We start from the raw sequence: 17,729 nt of genomic DNA, 5'->3' as shown, positions 1-17,729 counted from the left end.
AGGAGAGGGGGGGAGCGGGCGGCATACAGAAGTCCAGACCCCCAGTTTACAATGTCAGCTGAGTTTGCAGGCCCCGGCATTTAGAGATCCTACCAGGTGCTGTGCAATCAGGGATGGCATGAACGTTCAGCCACTTCAAGAGGAGCAGGGCTTCCAGGCACAAGACCCATGATTAAACTCAGCCAAGTTTGTTGCAATGCCATATGGAAGGTGTGTTATCTGTGAGAACTTGCACCAGTTCTCCGTTGATGGCAAGAAAGAACGCCTTCATTGCCAAACAAATCGCTCATAATGTCAGCAAGTTGATGTGGAGGCGAGCTTCTGACGGAGACCATAGCCCACTGATCTCCCCCTCTTACAAATTGGTTTGAGGGGATACTCCTCCATCCTGGGAGAGGAAAGGTGAATTTACCTCCTACCGGGCAATCGTATGCCACCAAGGACAAATTAAAGTGTTTTTTCAGCAGCTGGGGGAGATGGGTAATTTGGTACTTTCTGGGGACCTGGACGCTGTTGACTTGCTCACCAGCATCTAACACGGAAGGACTGGAAGACCTGTTGGTGCTGAAGCATGAATTGACCCTGCCTCTGCAGACATCCCCTACCGAAGCCTCGAAAGGGGCACCGTTGTGGGGACTGCAGTGAGGCCCAGAGACCGGGTGGTAACCCTCCTCTATTTAAATTTGTCTAAGGATGAGACAGCCTACTCTTCAAACAATTATGAAGCATCAAAGGGCATGTACATGACGGACTGCTACTTGTCTACTAAGAAGCCTGTGGAGCAAAATGCAAATGCTACTTACCAGTATGCATCTGTTCTTGTCATGTAGGGCTGCTGACATTCATATCTGTGCATAGTCCGCCACCTAGTGTTGGGTCCGGATGATTGCACATTGTTGTCCTGGAAGAGTCTTCGAAGTATCACGAGATAGGTGGCTCCTCCCCTGGACTACAGTGCGCATGGGCATCGCCTCCATCCCCAGATTGTTTTTAGCCATTGGCAGAGATGGAGTGAAGAAAGTGAGTGATGACCATGCTATGAGCATATGTGTAAATTAATAAATACTGCAGCTGCTACAGGCGCCGGGGAGGAGGGTGGGCGATATGAATGTCAGCAGCCCTACATGCCAAGAACAGATGCATACTGGTAAGTAGCATTTGCAGTTCGAGGCATGTGGGCTGCTGAATTCATATCTGTGCATAGAATACATAGCAGTCCCTCCATTAGCGGCGGCCGCCCGTGCCAGCTGCAGCAGTTTGAAAAAGCGTTTTTAGAACAGCCTGACCAACAGCTGCCTGCTGTTTGGAATGCACGTCTACACAGTAGTGCTTAGTGAAAGTATGTGTGGTAGACCATGTGGCTGCTCTACAGATGTCTTCTAAGGGAATGTTACCTAGGAAGGCCATAGAGGCCCCCAACTTCCTAGTGGAGTGGGCCCTTGGTGGGATAGTGAGAGTGCGCTTAGCTTTAGCATAACAGATCTGAATGCATTTTACTATCCATCTAGCAATCCCCGCTTTGGAGATTGCATTTCCCTTGTGTTGTGTGGCAAAAGCAACAAAGAGTTGTTTGGTTCTGCGGAAATCTTTTGTCCTGTCCACATAGTACATCAAGGCCCTTTTGACATCAAGAGTGTGGAGCATACGCTCCGCCAGCGTCTCTGGGTTTTGGAAAAACACCGGCAATTCAATTGTTTGGTTCATGTGGAACTGTGAGACCACTTTGGGTAAGAATTTAGGGTTAGTGCGGAGCACCACCCTGTTAGCATGTACTTGGAAGAAAGGTTCTTGGATGGTGAGCGCCTGCAGCTCGCTTACCCTCCGTAGCGATGTAATTGCTACTAAGAACGCAACCTTCCAAGTCAAAAACTGGAGTTCACAAGAGTGCAGTGGCTCAAAGGGAGGACCCATCAGCCTTGTAAGAACCACATTGAGGTTCCATTCTGGAGCTGGTGGAGTCCTTGGTGGAATGACCCTTTTGAGTCCTTCCAGAAAAGCCTTGATAGCAGGGACCTTAAAGAGAGACAGGTGCTGCCTATTCTGGAGGTATGCTGCCATAGCAGACAGGTGAATGCGGATGGAAGAGTACGCTAGATTACATCGATACAAGTGAAAGAGGTAACATATGATGTTCTGAATGGAAGCATCTAGCGGGTCAATGCTGTGGTCCACACAGTAGATGACAAACCTCTTCCATTTAGCCGCATAACAAGCTCTAGTAGTGGGCTTCCTTGCCTCCCGAATGATGTCCATGCAATCGGGAGGAAGATTGAGGTAGCCAAACTCTAGGACTTCAGGAGCCAGATCGCCAGGTTGAGCTGTTGCGGATCTGGGTGCTGGATGTCGCCATGGCTCTGCGTCAGAAGGCTGGGAGTGAGATGAAGCCTTTGATGCGGTACCACGGACAGTTCCAGAAACGTGGTGTACCATGGTTGGCGAGCCCACGTCGGAGCAACCAGGATGAGAGTCATCGAGTGCTGCCTGAGCTTGCGTGCCACCAGCGGTATCAGAGGTGCTGGGGGAAAAGCGTACGCAAATCTGCCTGACCAGTTCATCCACATCGCATTGCCCTGTGATTGGGGGTGTGGGAACCTGGCGGCGAAGCTTTGGCATTTTGCGTTCTCCTTTGTGGCGAACAGGTCTATCTCTGGATGACCCCACTTTTGGAAGTACGGTTGGAGTACTGATGGATGTATCTCCCACTCGTGCATCTGATGGCTGTGTCTGCTGAGCAGATCCGCCATTTGATTGTCCTTGCCCGGGAGATGCTCTGCCATGAGGAAGATGTTCCTCTGAATGGCCCACTTCCACATGCTCTGAGCCAGATGAGACAGCTGTGGAGAGTGTGTACCTCCCTGCTTCTGGATGTAGTACATTGCCGTCATGTTGTCCGTCCGGATCAACACGACCTTGTTGCACAGATGTACTTTGAACGCCTTTAAGGCCATGAAGATTGCCATCAGTTCCAACACATTGATGTGCATCTTCCTTTGCTGAAGTGTCCATAGTCCCTGCACAGTGTAGTGGAGTACATGCGCTCCCCATCCCTGGAGAGAGGCGTCCGTCGTCAGGATGATCTGTGGGACAGGCTCTTGGAATGGTCGGCCCTTGCAAAGGTTTTGTGGATTCCACCAATGCAGAGAGTTGTACGCCCGACCGCTCACCAACACTAGGTCTGTCAGTTGCCCATGAGCCTGAGTCCACTGACGTGCAAGGCACTCCTGAAGCGGACGCATATGTAGTCTCGCGTGCGGGACAATGGAGATGCAGGAGGCCATCATGCCTATCAACTGCATGAACACCCTCGCTGGAAGCGAGTGTTGGGGTCTGAATCGTAGGATCAGCGCCTGGATACTGGCGATTCTCACTGAATTCGGCTGCGCAGTGGCTGCCAGAGTGTCGATCGTCGCGCCCAGATACTGTCGCACGTGGGCGGGCTGGAGATGGGACTTTGGGTAGTTCAGAGAGAATCCCAGATCGTGCAGGAGGTGAATGGTGCGTGACACGTGGTCTACGCACTGCTGTTCCGTCTTTGCCTGAATAAGCCAGTCGTCTAGGTATGGAAAGACATGGACGTGCTGGCGACGGAGATGCGCCGCCACAGTCGCTAGGCACTTTGTAAATACTCTCGGTGCCGTGGTGACCCCGAACGGCAGGACTCCGAACTGGTAATGCTGGTCTAAGATCTTGAATCTGAGATACTTTCTGTGGGAAGGATGCAGGGGAATATGAAAATAGGCATCCTTCAGATCCAGCGTTGCTAGGAAGTCCCCCTGTTGAAGCAGGGGAAGCACCTGCTGCAATGTGAGCATATGGAAGTGCTCCGAGTTGATGTACCAGTTCAGGGGCCTGAGGTCCAGGATCGGTCTGAGTGATCCGTCCTTTTTGGGGATCAGAAAGTACAGGGAGTAAACCCCCGTTCCCCGTTCTTGCAATGGAACGAGCTCTATTGCCCCTTTTTGCAGCATGACCAGAACTTCTTGCTGCAACAAGGTCAAGTGCTCGTCGGACATAGCACGGCTTCTTGGCGGTATGTCCGGTGGAATGGACGTAAGTTCTAGACAGTACCCGTACTGGATAAGAGACCTCACCCACCTGTCCGTGGTGATGGACCTCCACGCCGGCAGGAACTGCTGGAGTCTCCCCCCGACAGGTGTCGTGTGATCGGGGGGAAGTGACAAGACGTCACTGCTTGTTGGTGGTGGTGGACCTGGATGCATTGTTTCCACGTCCCCTGCCTTTGATATTGTTGCCTCTGTAGCCACCCCTGCCCTTGTTGTTGTTATACGAGGACTGGGTGTTACCCTTGTAGTATTGTGTGGGTTGGGATGCCTGTCCCCTCGAGGTGCCTCTTGAATTGGAGCGGCGAAAGGAACTACCCCGAAACTGCTGACTTTGTAAAGCCCCCATAGATTTGGCAGTTTCAGTATCTTTTTTCATCTTTTCTAGGGAGGCATCCACCTCAGGGCCGAACAGATGGTCAGGATTCACTGTTTGACCCAATATTGTGGTTTGTATGTCGGGTTTGAACCCCGAAATTCGAAGCCAGGCATGACGTCTAAGTAACACACTTGTATTGATAGCCCTGGAGGCAGTATCTGCCACATCTAGGGCACATTTGATGGATGCATTTGTAATGAGTTTACCCTCCTGAATGAGCATCTCCCCCGCCTCCTTATATTGGTCAGGCAAGTGTTGTAGGATGGCCTCTAATGTGTCATAATGGGCCCTATCATAACGTGCAAGCAGGGCTTGAGTGTTAGAGATCCTCCAGATGTTAGCTGCCTGTGCAGCAATGCGTTTGCCTGATGCCTCAAAGATCTTGGACTCTTTGTCCGGGGGAGGAGCGTCACCAGTAGTCTGCGAATTCGCCCTCTTTCGAGCGTTGGAAACCACCAGGGAGTCCAATGGCAAGTGTCCCTTAATATACGTGGGATCAGTGGGCGCCGCTTTATATTTCCTGTCGATGCGAGGATTGACCACCCGCGCCCGGGTGGGCTCCTTGAACACCTCCTGTGCATGCTTCAGCACCCCTTTCAGCATCGGTAGTGTCTTGACTTGTTTTTCGGCTACCGAGAAGGTGTCGACCAAGAAGTCTGCATCCACGGGGTCTGAGTGCAGTTCGACGTCATGGTTCGCTGCAGCTCTCTCTATTAATGCATTGAATGCCGCCGAGTCCTCTGTCGGGGACGTCTTTGCGGCGAAAAGTTAAGTGTCCTGCCCCGACTGCGGGTCGTCTGTGTCGCCTCCTGCTGTCCAGGGCACCTGCTCCTCCTCCGGATCCGAGTACGCAGGATAGTTGTACTCGGCCTCTTCCTCGTCCACATCAGGCACGGGGGAATGGGCCGGCGAGTGTTCCAGGGCTTGTGGAGACAGAGGTTCCATCAGAGCCGAAGAGTCCGCAGAGTACCTTTTGTTCTTGAGTGGAATCCTAAAAGGTTCCAAGGCCGGCTCCGACGTAATCTTTCGTTTGAGGAGCGACAATTTTCCGGTGTTGGCGTCGATGATCACCTCACGACGTTCCTCCACCGCAAGCGGCTGTAGCCGAAGCTTCGACACCACCAAGGCAGCCTTCGGCGTCAATACTTCCTGAGAGTGTCCGCTCTGCTTAGGCGCGAAGGCCTTCGGCGCCGACTTGGGAGGAAGGGTAAAACGAATGGGCGTTTGTTCCTTGGCAGGCTTCGGCGTGGGCCTAGGCACTACAGTGTCCTGGCTGGGAACCACAGTGGACTGTTGGATCCGCTTTAAGGATTCTCCCACCTTCTTTGTAAGGGATGCCGAGGGCTGAACTGTCTCGAGCGACTCTTCGTCTCCGAGAGCCCGGTCGCCGGTAGGCCTCTTCTTCGGTGCCGACGCCCCATGGCCTGGCGCACCGTCGGCGTGACGCTTCTTCAAAGCCGTCTTCGGGTCCGCGACCCCTTTCGGTGCCGACGCAGCCGCGTCGGATGCCTTCACCTTCGGCGCCGACCCAGAGGGCTTCGGGTCGGCCATTTTGGCGCGGCTCTACTGGTCGGCCATTTTGGCGTGGCTCTTCAAGTCGGCCATTTTGGGTTTCGTGGAAGTTGACGCCTCCAGAACCTTCTTCACCAACGCCACTTTCGGTTTCGGTTTCGCATCCGAGGGTGCGAGACCAGTTGGCTTCACTTTCGGTTTCTTCTTAGAAATGTCCGTGACCGGGCCCGGAGGCGGGGACGTAGGACTCATAGTTAGATCTTGGGTAAGGCCCGAAGGCGATCCCTCGACCTGGGCCGTATGATGGGGAGTAACCCCAGAGTCTGGTTGGGGATGCTCTTCCTCCGAGCTATCACCCATCGTGGCACAAGCCAGATCGTCGTCCCCTACCTCGTCGGAGGCTTCGTCGCAGGCCTCCTCATCCGCGTCGTAGGTCTCTTCCTCGGACGCGGGGCCAGGGTCCGACCCTTGTACGTCGTCTTCTCCCTCGACCGATTCCTGGAAGATGTCATCGGGTGGGGGTGCCGAAGCCGACAATTGAGCCTGGAGCCGATTAGCTCGGCGAATCTTTAAAGTCTTCTTACTTCTAAATTTCGAACACGCCATGCAGGTGTCTTCACGGTGATCCGGTGACAAGCATGTATTGCACACGGGGTGCACGTCGAGGTGCGAATATTTAGAATGACACAGCGGACACTTCTTGAATGGAGTCCGCTCCATAGCAAAAGGTGTAGTGTAGGCCCGTCCGCGTCGAAAGCACGTGGAAGGGCAGCAAGAGATAGGAGCTGAGAGTCAGTAAGAAACCCGAACGCAACTATACCGACGCCCAGCCTAAAGACCTTTTGGTCTCAAGTAAAAAGTAGAACAACTATCGGTTCCGACAGAGGGAACCGAAACACATCAGAACCCAATGGCGGAAAAAAACAATCTGGGGATGGAGGCGATGCCCATGCGCACTGTAGTCCAGGGGAGGAGCCACCTATCTCGTGATACTTCGAAGACTCTTCCAGGACAACAATGTGCAATCATCCGGACCCAACACTAGGTGGCGGACTATGCACAGATATGAATTCAGCAGCCCACATGCCTCGAACCCAGGGATGGCATCAAATCACCACACTGGCTCCAACTTTCCTACATAGACAGTTGGTCATGTCCAGATCTGAGCAGATGGTATATTTTACCACCTCTTGACCACCTAAGTTTAGGAAGTATAGGGTTGGTCTAATCTGTTCTGCGACAGTTGACAATATGTCTGCCACTCTTTCCCACAATGTGTGTGAGTACCTTCCCAGGAGGCATGAGGTGCCGACTGTAGTGAGGGTGAGACTAATGCAGTGGAGAATACTTGTTTTGCAAATGTTTTCATTTGTTTGGATTTCCTGTCCAGTGTGGTTGGAAATTAAATCAGATTGAAGTGGCTGCAGGATGCTTGTACCATCGAGATTTTCGCTGTGGGATGCTGGAACAGAAAGTGGGGGTCTCTAGAGACAGGTCTATGCTGCCTCACCATTAGTCCAATGACTTTAGAGCAAGATCATGGTTTTGCTGGGGTGCCGACGAGAACATTACAGCGAGCCTCATTAAAGAGTAGCAAGCATTTTTGGCTGCCCTGTACTGGATAAAGGACTTCAGTTAGCACATTGGTATATACTTCCTGCATTGGGAGAGTAAGGCCAAGGACTTCCGCTCCTAATTATCATAGTGAAGAAGGCGGAGTCTTCAGCAGCCATAGCCTAGTTTAGCAAGGATGCCCCAATGTCTGGTGTGGTGTCTAGGTGACTGGCATACTAAAGGTCTTCAATGATATCCCCTTTTTCATAAACATCACCTTCATAGTCATTTTGTTGAAATATTTTTAAGTTGGAGAGAGCATAATGTTGCGGTCCAGTGGGCTGGTGCTGGGCTTCTGCCAAAACCATCAGATCCAGCAGGTCATGGTCTAAACACTGCCAAAGATGGCCATCTGTTAGACGAGCTCCGCACACTGGAGAAACGTTGGGGGTAGCAGCTTATCCCTTAGAGCCACGGGAACTCTGGACAGACAAGCTCCTGCTGCCTCGTGCCACCAGAGTCCATACCTTGGGGACCTCTGGTCCGCAGAACACCAGTCGGCTGTACGGGGGCTCTCACTCTCTGGAGGGCCTGCTTCGATGCCAGAAGACCCACAACTACGTTAGTAAAGGCTGCACAGTTACAACATGACCCGCGCCACTATGCCACCAACCCCTTAACTACTGGCCCTAAAGAAGCCGTCCCTGGACCCTAAGCCACATACTGACTGCTAATTGACTGCCTGGGAGCTCTCCCCTCTGGAAAGCCTGCTGAGGTACCATGATAGAGCAAATCACGCATCTGCAATCTCTTAACTTCTTACTCCAACGTAGAAGTCGTTGGTTCCCCAACCGCACACCAGAGCCGCCGAGAATTCAAGAGACAGTGGGGCCGCTGTGAACTGCACCTTTCCAACCACCACAGTGGTCCACTGGGACGCTGAGTCTCCTTTGCTGCAGCTATTGAGCCGGGGATTTAGGCTATACTGCAGTGATCCATTGCAGCATCTCTCCCAATGCTCTTCACAAAGATTAAGATGCCAGGACCCGGCCGCAACCCTCCCGCCCTGCTCTACGAGCTACACAGGGGAGGACTGGCCCAGCTGGGGCCCGCACACGGGTAATTAGGACACATCTTACCCATCAAGAGCCTCGCCCCTCCACCACCCTTCTACATCGTCTGGGGTACATACCTCCCCTCGGAGGCCTGTTCAAGGGAGGAATTCACAGAGGGTGAGTAGCAGCGTACTGGACTATACTCCTACCTCAATTCCCTCTGATGTCCTCCTTGCACACCTGGCCGAAGTAGGAGCGGGCACCTCGTGCTCCTTGGATGCCCTACGGGGAGCGGATGGTGGCAGCTGTTGCACCCAGACACACAGGTGAGATTGCCCTGAATCTGGCCAGGAGCCCTGGTGAGGACAATTGGGCAAAGCGGTGCGACACAGTATACCTCCTCCCCCATCTCATTGGAGCCCCCCTCCCTTCACATACTGCGCCTCTATGAGGCTGTGCCCTTTTCTGGGGTGCTCCTGGACTCTTCGCGGACCTCTTGGCCCTAGGCCTCTCGCTTGCCTCTGGCCTTACTCAGCAGTGCCTGTACCTGTGACCCTGGGGACTACCTCCGCCTCCTTCTCCTGCCTTGGAAGACTGGAAACAAGCCTGCCCTGACACCTCAGACACATGGCCATCCTATCAGGAGTGGACCTGGGAGGGGTTGTGATGCGCCGAAGAATAACGACTCCCGCAGGCTGCGGTTGGTGACAACGCTCGGCAGGTGCCTGCTGTCCAACTGTGCAAGAAACTCACTGACCAGGAAGACGCAGAGCCGCAGGGATAATGTCAGTTTTTCCAGCTTAACGGAACACACTGAGGGCTCCGAAGTTCAGAGCTTTCTCAAGGATCTTATCCGTACACTCATGGGGATGACCTTCTCCCCACCTGGTAGATCCAGTGAGCCCACAGTCGGCAGCACCCACTTAGCATCATCAGAGCACGCCACCCCCAATCATCTGATTCAACGTGAGCAGGTATGACAGACTGACTGCGGCCCGCTCCCAAGGTCCATATGACTGAGGGGCACATCATCTGCATCGCAGTGGATTTCTCCAGAGAAACCAATGACAAGAGGAAGGCCTTTCTGGCTCTCCGGCCCCAACTGCAGAAGCTAGCAATCAAATTCAGCCTCTTCGAACCAGCACATGTGACTCAAGAAGGATGGGAATAGGACTTCCTCGACCTGGGGGACCTGTGCTCGTTCCTGGAGAACCTCAGGGAGCCAGGGAGGGACACTGCACCTTTTGACTCCTCAACTGTGCCCAACCCGTCCGACGGCTTCCCCTCAATGGGCAGGAGCCGGGGCTCTGGAAGGGGCTGACAGAGACGGACTGCGGGACTGCTCAGCTCGACCCCAGAGCGGCAAGGACATGGCAGTCAGGGCAGTGCGATAAATCCCGCTCCCTGTTGAAACCTGGCCCGACTGAGGAGTCTACCACTTCGTTCCTGCGGCTGCCTCCCTGTACTGGTCACTGCTCCAAAAGACATTCGGCGCCCTCCGAATGGACAGGTGAGTATCTCCTTATTGCCTAAATGCAGGTCTCCAGCTTTGCTGTGTTTCGGTATGCAGTGACATGTTTAGCAGCTTACTGTTACCACTGCAGTTACCCCCAACAACCCCCTACGCAAGACTAGTGCTCACCCATCCAGCCAACTTCCTGCTGTTCCCCTATGCCCTCCCACCTACCCCCTGAGCCCAGGGTCACTTACTAGTGCCTCCGGTAGCTCACCTCCCTCCGCCGCTGCACCCACTTCTCCACATGCTGCCTGTGGCAGCCTGCACCAGGATCTTGTGACCCTGTGCCCCTAGCTGTGTTTTTATTTCTGTCCCACAGTTCTCCTATCACCCTGGTAGATCAACCCTCGCCCACCCCTCCATCTCCTGGGATCTCCGGTGCTCGTGGACTCCCAGGTTTAGACTCGTAGTACACTGTTTCCAGCTCCTACTGAGGCTATCCACCTTGGCTCCTAGTCGGTTTGCTTCCCTCCTTCCCCCAGACACTCCTCAGCACCTCCTTATCCTTGAGTATCCTCCCAGCCTTTACTATAGCCGGGTGTTTCGCCCACTCCTTGCCCAGGGACCTCTTCCTTCCTTTCTCAAACTTTACTTCCTTCCGTCTCCACTCCTTAGTGCCGATGCGTTGCATAGCTCACCAATGCTCCTGAGCCTTGCTCGCCCTTGCAAACCACTCCTGGAACGTCAGTGGCTTCTCACACTGAAAGCGCAAAAAAGCATTGCCATACCTACAATCCAAACATGTAGTTGTGGGCCTACTGCAGGAGACTCACATTTCCCAAGAGGAAACAGAAATTGCGACGTGACTGGGTGCGGAGGGTGATCCCCAGCAGCTGCCCACCCTCAATGGCTGGCGGGCCCGGGTAACCTTGGAAATGTGGTGTTGCAATCCTCTTACGCAAGTCCTTGCCCTTCACTGTCCTAAAGACATGTACCGACCCCTTCAGCTGCTATGCATTTATCAAACCAGTTCCTCCTCTGCCACAACCATCTTCTCCTGGAAAATAAAGTCACCCGTTGGTTCACAGGGGAGGATTTGGACCTGGCCGAGGATGAGATCCTCGACCACACTGGCCCACTTGATGTGGGCAACAAAGCGTATTGCTCTCCTGGGGGACATCACTTCAAACAACGGCCTTGTGGATCTCTGGCGCCTTTCGCATCCCGGTGACTTGGAGAACACCTTTTTTTCACCTGAAAATGGCACCCAATCCCGTATGGACTGCTTCCTGGTTTCTCAGACAGAGGTCGCCCTCCCACTGGAGGCACAAATCCTAGAGTTCGCAATCTGAATCCATAACCCGGACCCTCCTACCTGCACCTCTTCCCCAGGCTGCAAACCTTCGTGCCTCAACCTCTCACGTTACCCTTGCCCTCAGGGAAAATCTCAACTGTGGTCGCACATCTCCATACACCTAAAGCACATCAAGGGGTCTGTCACTTCCCTACGAACCCTGTGGGAGACCGACAAAGCGACCATCTGAAGCCGGATGATGAGACCCTGCCCTCACCAACGCCCAATAGAGCGATACAATAGAAGGCCCTAGAGGGAAACATTGTGTCCCTCACTCACTGCTACTCTGCTAATCCCTTGACCACCCCATCCAGCGCCACTTGTACAAGGCCCATATAGATCTTAATGCACTATACACCTATAAGGCTGAGTAAGCGCTACAACAGACCCCATTACAAAAATGCCAAGAAGGCAGGGAGGCTACTGGCAGCCCAGCTATGTCAACAGGATACAGCACTGGCTATTCCGGCCATCAGGTCAGCAGATGGCACTATCCTCAGCCTACCACAGGACATTGTGAATGTATTTGTGGCTTTCTACCAGGTCCTGAGGTGGCAGCTGACCTTGCTTGTGTTCTTTAACAAAGTGCGCCTCCTTTGATTCAACCAGTCAGGGGGGGACCTGCTCCAGTGGGAGATCACAAAGACGGAAATCATGCAGGCCTTCTCTAAACTCCCATACCACAAAGCCATGGAAGAAAACCGCTTCACAGCAGAATTTTACAAATAGGCAGGTGAGGAGGCGTTGGGCTTACTCCAGGAGACCATTTGTGAGGCGGAACACATTGGCTCCCTCAGCTCCATCTCAAATAGAGCCCTAATTGCAGATCTCCACAAAGCCAGGAAAGACCCCCTACTCTGTTGGGGCTACAGGCATATATCCCAGCTCAAAGGGGACTGCAAATGCTACTTACCAGTATGCATCTGTTCTTGGCATGTAGGGCTGCTGACATTCATATCTGTGCATAGATCGCCGCCTAGTGTTGGGTCCGGATGATTGCACATTGTTGTCCTGGAAGAGTCTTCGAAGTATCACGAGATAGGTGGCTCCTCCCCTGGACTACAGTGCGCATGGGCATCGCCTCCATCCCCAGATTGTTTTTAGCCATTGGCAGAGATGGAGTGAAGTATGTGAGTGATGACCATGCTATGAGCATATATGTATATATGAAGACTGCAGCTGCTACAGGCGCCGGGGACGAGGGTGGGCGATATGAATGTCAGCAGCCATACATGGCAAGAACAGATGCATACTGGTAAGTAGCATTTGCAGTTCGAGGCATGTGGGCTGCTGAATTCATATCTGTGCATAGAATACATAGCAGTCCCTCCATTAGCGGTGTCGCCCGTGCCAGCTGCAGCAGTCTGAAAAAGTGTCTTGAGAACAGCCTGACCAACAGCTGCCTGCTGTTTGGAGTGCACGTCTACACAGTAATGTTTAGTGAAAGTATGTGTGGTAGACCATGTGGCTGCTCTACAAATATCTTCCAAGGGAATGTTACCTAGGAAAGCCATAGAGGCCCCCAACTTTCTGGTGGAGTGGGCTCTTGGTGGAATTGTGAGAGTGCGTTTAGCCTTAGCGTAACAGATCTGAATGCATTTCACGATCCACCTTGCGATCCCAGCTTTGGAGATAGCGTTTCCCTTGTGGTGTGAGGCAAAAGCAACGAAAAGCTGCTTGGTGTTGCGAAAATCTTTTGTCCTGTCCACATAGTACATCAAGGCTCTCTTAACGTCAAGGGTGTGGAGCATCCGCTCTGCCAGTGTCTCTGGGTTTTGGAAAAACACCGGCAACTCAATTGTCTGGTTCATATGGAATTGAGACACAACCTTGGGTAAGAATTTAGGGTTAGTGCGGAGCACAACCCTGTTAGCATGCACTTGGAAGAAAGGTTCTTGGATGGTGAGCGCCTGCAACTCGCTAACCCTCCGTAGCGATGTAATTGCTACTAAGAAAGCAACCTTCCAAGTCAGAAATTGAAGCTCACAAGAGTGCAGTGGCTCGAAGGGAGGACCCATCAGTCTTGTAAGAACCACATTGAGGTTCCATTCTGGAGCTGGTGGGGTCCTTGGCGGAATGACTCTCTTGAGTCCTTCCAGAAAAGCCTTGATAGCAGGGACCTTAAAAAGTGACAGGTGCTGCCTGTTCTGGAGGTATGCTGCCATAGCAGACAGGTGAATGCGGATGGAAGAGTACGCCAAATTGCATTGATACAGGTGGAACAGGTAGCAAATGATGTTTTGGATTGAAGCATCTAGCGGGTCAATATTGTGGTTAACACAGTAAATGACAAATCTCTTCCATTTAGCCGCATAACAAGCTCTAGTAGTAGGCTTTCTTGCCTCCCGAATTATGTTCATGCAATCGGGAGGAAGATTGAGGTAGCCAAACTCTAGGACTTCAGGAGCCAGATCGCCAGGTTGAGCTGTTGCGGATCTGGGTGCTGAATGTCGCCATGGCTCTGCGTCAGAAGGCTGGGAGTGAGATGAAGCCTTTGATGCGGTACCACGGAGAGTTCCAGAAACGTGGTGTACCATGGTTGGCGAGCCCACGTTGGAGCAACCAGGATGAGAGTCATCGAGTGCTGCCTGAGCTTGCGTGCCACCAGCAGTATCAGAGGTGCTGGGGGAAAAGCGTACGCAAATCTGCCTGACCAGTTCATCCACATCGCATTGCCCTGTGAGTGCGGGTGTGGGAACCTGGCGGCGAAGCTTTGGCATTTTGCGTTCTCCTTTGTGGCGAACAGGTCTATCTCTGGATGACCCCACCTTTGGAAGTACGGTTGGAGTACTGATGGATGTATCTCCCACTCGTGCATTTGATGACTGTGCCTGCTGAGCAGGTCCGCCATCTGGTTGTCCTTGCCCGGGAGATGCTCCGCCATGAGGAAGATGTTCCTCTGAATGGCCCACTTCCACATGCTCTGAGCCAGATGAGACAGCTGCGGAGAGTGTGTGCCTCCCTGCTTCTGAATGTAGTACATGGCTGTCATGTTGTCCGTCCGGATCAACACGACTTTGTTACACAGATGTACTTTGAACGCCTTTAAGGCCAGGAAGATTGCCATCAGTTCCAACACATTGATGTGCATCTTCCTTTGCTGTAGTGTCCATAGTCCCTGCACTGTGTAGTGGAGTACATGCGCTCCCCATCCCTGGAGAGAAGCGTCCGTCGTCAGGATAATCTGTGGCACAGGCTCTTGGAAAGGTCGGCCCTTGCAAAGGTTTTGTGGATTCCACCAATGCAGAGAGTTGTATGCCCGACCGCTCACCAACACTAGGTCTGTCAGTTGCCCGTGAGCTTAGTCCACTGACGTGCCAGGCACTCCTGCAGCGGACGCATATGTAGTCTCGCGTGCGGGACAATGGAGATGCAGGAGGCCATCATGCCTATCAACTGCATGAACACCTTCGCTGGAAGCGAGTGTTGAGGTCTGAATCGTTGGATCAGCGTTTGGATACTGGCGATTCTCACCGAAGTTGGCTGCGCAGTGGCTACCAGAGTGTTTATTGTCGCGCCCAGATACTGTCGTACATGGGCGGGCTGGAGATGGGATTTTGGGTAGTTCAGAGAGAATCCCAGATCGTGCAGGAGATGAATGGTGCGGGACACGTGGTCGGCGCACTGTTGTTCTGTCTTTGCTTGAATGAGCCAGTCGTCCAGGTAGGGGTAGACGTGGACGTTCTGGCGCCGCAGATGCGCCGCCACAGTCGCCAGGCACTTCGTAAAGACCCTTGGCGCTGTGGTGACCCCGAACGGCAGAACCCTGAACTGGTAGTGCTGGTCTTGGATCGTGAATCTGAGATACTTCCTGTGGGAAGGATGCAGGGGGATATGAAAGTATGCGTCTTTTAGATCCAACGTAGCCAGGTAGTCCCCCTGTTGAAGCAGAGGGAGTACCTGCTGTAACGTGAGCATATGGAAATGCTCCGAGAGAATGTACCAGTTGAGGGGCCTGAGGTCCAGGATGGGCCGCAGGGAACCGTCTTTTTTGGGGATTAGAAAGTACAGAGAGTAAACCCCTGCACCCCTTTCCTGCAGTGGGACGAGCTCTATTGCCCCTTTTTGCAGCATGACCTGAACTTCCTGCTGCAACAAGAGCAAGTGCTCGCCGGACATAGGACGGCTTCTTGGGGGTATGTTCGGTGGAGTGGAGGTAAGTTCTAGACAGTAACCGTACTGGATAAGAGACCTGACCCACCTGTCCGTGGTGATGGCTTTCCACGCGGGCAGGAACTGCTGGAGTCTCCCCCCGACCGGTGTTGTGTGGCCGGGGGGCAGTGACAAGGCGTCACTGCTTGTTGGCGGCGGTGGACCTGGAGCTGTTGTTTCCATGTCCCCTGCCTTTGATGTTGTTGCCTCTGTAGCCACCTCTACCCTTGTTGGTGTATGAGGTTTGGGTATTGCCCTTGTAGTACTGGGTGGATTGCGATGCCTGACCCCTTGAGGTGCCTCTGGTATTGGAGCGGCGAAAGGAACCGCCCCGAAACTGCTGAGATTGGAGGGCCCCCATAGACTTAGCAGTGTCTGTATCTTTTTTCATTTTCTCAAGCGTCGCATCCACCTCAGGGCCAAACAAATGGTCAGGATTAACCGTTTGGTTCAGGATGGTTGTTTGTATATCAGGCTTAAACCCTGAAATCCTAAGCCATGCATGTCGTCTGAGCAACACACTAGTGTTGATTGCCCTGGAGGCTGTATCAGCCACATCTAGCGCACATTTGATGGAAGCGTTTGTGATGAGCTTTCCCTCTTGAATTAACATCTCCCCTGCCTCCTTGTATTGGTCAGGCAAGTGCTGCAGCAGTGCCTCTAGGGTGTCATAATGAGCCCTATCGTAGCGTGCAAGTAGGGCCTGAGTGTTTGAGATGCGCCAAATGTTAGCTGCCTGTGCAGCAATCCGTTTCCCCGAGGCCTCAAAGATTTTTGACTCTTTGTCTGGGGGAGGAGCGTCACCAGTCGTCTGCGAGTTCGCCCTCTTGCGAGCGTTGGACACAACCAAAGAGTCCAGCGGCAAGTGTCCCTTGACATATGTTGGATCCGAGGGCGCTGCCTTATATTTTTTATCAATGCGTGGATTGATGACACGTGCTCGAGTGGGCTCCTTGAAGACCTCCTGCGCGTGCTTGAGCACTCTCTTGAGCATTGGCAAAGTTTTGATTGACTTTTCGGCCACAGAGAAAGTGTCAAATAAGAAGTCCACATCCACAGGATCGGAGTGTAGCTCGACATCGTGGTTAGCCGCAGCTCTCTCGATCAACGCGTTGAAGGCAGCAGAGTCCTCCGTTGGCGAAGTCTTCGCCGCAAAGAGCTGCGGTTCCTGATCCGACTGCGGGTCGTCAGGGTCGCCTCCGGCAGACCAAGGTTCATGTTCCTCCTCCGGATCCGAGTACGCCGGATAGTTGTACTCGATCTCCTCCTCGTCGCCATCCCCCGCGTTGGAGTGAGTCGGGGAACGCGGCAGGTCACTCGGAGACGCCGGTGCCAAAGGTGCTAAAGTACTCGCAGAGTCCTTCTTATTCTTGAGAGGAATGCGAAAGTGTTCCAACACCGGCTCTGTGGTGATTTTCCTCTTGAGGAGGGACAGTTTGCGGTTATTGGCGTCGATGATGACTTCACAACGTTCTTCCTCCGCGAGTGGCTGGAGCCGAGGCTTAGCCACCACTGGAGACGCTTTGGGCGTCGACACCTCCTTCGAGGGCACCCCAGCCACCTGCTTCGAAGCGAAGGCCTTCGGCGTCGACTTCGGCGGCAGGGTGAAGCGGATAGGCGCTTGTGCCTTCGACGGCTTCTGTGCGGGCTTCGACATCCCAGCTTCAGGGTCGGGAAGCTCCGCGACCTTCCGAATCCGCTGCAGGGACTCTTCGACCTTCTTCAAAAGGGCAGGAGAGGGTGCGACCGCCTCCCGTGACTTCACTGGCTTGGGAGTGGTGTCGGCGAGAGGCACCGTCTTCGGAGTTGATGCGGTACTGTCCTTGGCTCCGACGGCCGGAGCTGGGGAAGCCAGAGCCTTGGGATCGCCTTGACGCTTCTTTGAAGCCCTCTTCGGGTCATCGACCGCGACTTTCTTCAGCGCCGACGCAGCCGCGTCGGACGACTTCGCCACCGACCCTGAGGCCTTTGGGTCGGCCATCTTGGCGGGACTGTCCATGTCGGCCATTTTGAATTTCTTTGTTTTTGACGCCTCCAGAGCCTTCAACACTGCTTTCACTTTCGGTTTCGAGACCGAAGATGTTGAACCCGAAGGCTTCACTTTCGGTTTTGGTAATGTGACTGGCACCTCCAAAATGTCCGTGGCCGGGCCCGTAGGCGGGGCTGCTGGACTAATAACATGGTCTTGGGTAAGGCCCGAAGGCGA

General features: G+C 53.4%; 1 protein-coding gene across 2 annotated transcripts in view; it reads right to left on the bottom strand.

Moving 5' to 3' along the window:
- The window catches only part of CRAMP1 (cramped chromatin regulator 1), a 1,243,281-nt gene that overhangs the window by 535,683 nt on the left and 689,869 nt on the right, over positions 1-17,729 (bottom strand). The gene's annotated exons all lie outside the window — the stretch shown is intronic.

This window comes from Lissotriton vulgaris, chromosome 10 (genome assembly GCF_964263255.1).
Source record: "Lissotriton vulgaris chromosome 10, aLisVul1.2, whole genome shotgun sequence".
Taxonomy (NCBI): Eukaryota; Metazoa; Chordata; class Amphibia; order Caudata; family Salamandridae; genus Lissotriton; species Lissotriton vulgaris.
This window is presented reverse-complemented; position numbering and strand designations above follow the sequence as displayed.